The 1,361-nt window shown below is 46.5% G+C and overlaps 1 non-coding gene across 1 annotated transcript; it reads right to left on the bottom strand.

Annotated features, from left to right (window-relative positions):
* Window positions 1-635: 635 nt before the first annotated feature.
* On the bottom strand, window positions 636-708 carry trnav-uac (transfer RNA valine (anticodon UAC)). The gene has a single exon. It is a non-coding gene; the product is annotated as a tRNA-Val (tRNA).
* Between the last annotated feature and the right edge of the window lie 653 nt (window positions 709-1,361).

The raw sequence follows: 1,361 nt of genomic DNA, 5'->3' as shown, positions 1-1,361 counted from the left end.
AAATGGATGCGATGTCATTCTGTAGCCTCGCTGTCGATTCCTCCGTTTCAGTTCCAACGTGGCTTAGATCTCGGGGCGCACCTTAATACTAGCGACGCTATGAAAGCACAGGTGCAGAGGTTCCCCTGAGAGTGTCATTTCTTTCATTGCTGTTGCTGATTGAATGAGCCACCAACGTGGGAACTGCTCCAAAATATGATTCAGGACCTCTGGTGACAACTCTCGCACGTTGAATAACGACAGACAGCTTCCAAATGATGTCTTTCATAGACGACTTTGGGGGTACATTTGACAGACAGACAAGTTCAGGAATCCGTGGTGCGCTGTGACACCAGCGCATCAGCTTCTTCCCTGTCTTGGAAACGGGCCGCCTGCGCAAGGAATGCAAATGCGGTACTGATTTTCGTGGAAGGATCAGAAGGCGGGAACTACACTCTCAAACAGAATGGCATATGATCAGAACCAGGTTGCAGAAAAATTTACAATACTTTGCACAGTAATTAAATCGAGTTGCATTACATTTCGCTACGAGAGCAGATTTGTTCAAGCAAATTGGAAGGCAGTTTGCAGATGGGAAAACAAGCAAGAAAGCTCCGTTCTTGTCCATGTTAAATGCTGCAGTTGAAGAACAAAGCAGTTTCTGCCCAGTTTCGAACTGGGGACCTTTCGCGTGTAAGGCGAACGTGATGACCACTACACTACAGAAACAAGCCGCAGTCGCCTCCGCGAAGGCTCAGTGGCATCCAGCACTGAAAGTTGAAGCCATTCTACCTTTCACCTTTCTGTTTCCAATAGCTCGTTGTTTAATGGGACTTGTTTAATCATGGCTATGTGGTGAGCATGGACGAGGTCCACCGAAGTATCTGTTTCCACGCGGTGTGCGCCAATAACATTGTGTTGCTTACACCGGCTGTAAAGTATTACTTTTTAGCGGAGCTTGCCGTCGCAGTCTGTGGCACAATCATTTAGTCTGTTCGACTGCTCACGGGACAAGTAGCATTGTGAAACACTGCAGAAACGAACGACTTCCTTACTTTTGCTCCGACTGACCATACTCCGGAAAATTTTCCCAGATTCTCAGTTGAGGATTTTTGCAGCTGGAAGTTACCTCAGAAACCCTGTTAATTCGTAATGTATTGAGCGAATCGCAAAACAGAAAGCATTTAACACGGAACACAAACAAAACTGGCAAACCAAATGCGTTTTCAGACACAGCGAGCATGAATGCTAATTGTGAGACAGGCCGGGGGCATGAGCCACAAAGTAATCTCACAACTAACAACAGGGCAATTCCAAACTACTCTTTCAAACATACTGGAGCCTGAGTGCACCACCACTTCCCAGACAATGCTGAAAAGAGA

The sequence above is a fragment of the Chiloscyllium plagiosum genome, unplaced genomic scaffold, assembly GCF_037043375.1.
Source record: "Chiloscyllium plagiosum isolate Xiang-an unplaced genomic scaffold, Cpla_swu_hap1 HiC_scaffold_40, whole genome shotgun sequence".
Taxonomy (NCBI): domain Eukaryota; kingdom Metazoa; phylum Chordata; class Chondrichthyes; order Orectolobiformes; family Hemiscylliidae; genus Chiloscyllium; species Chiloscyllium plagiosum.
The sequence above is the reverse complement of the archived record's forward strand: the minus strand, read 5'-3'. Positions and strand labels throughout refer to the sequence as shown.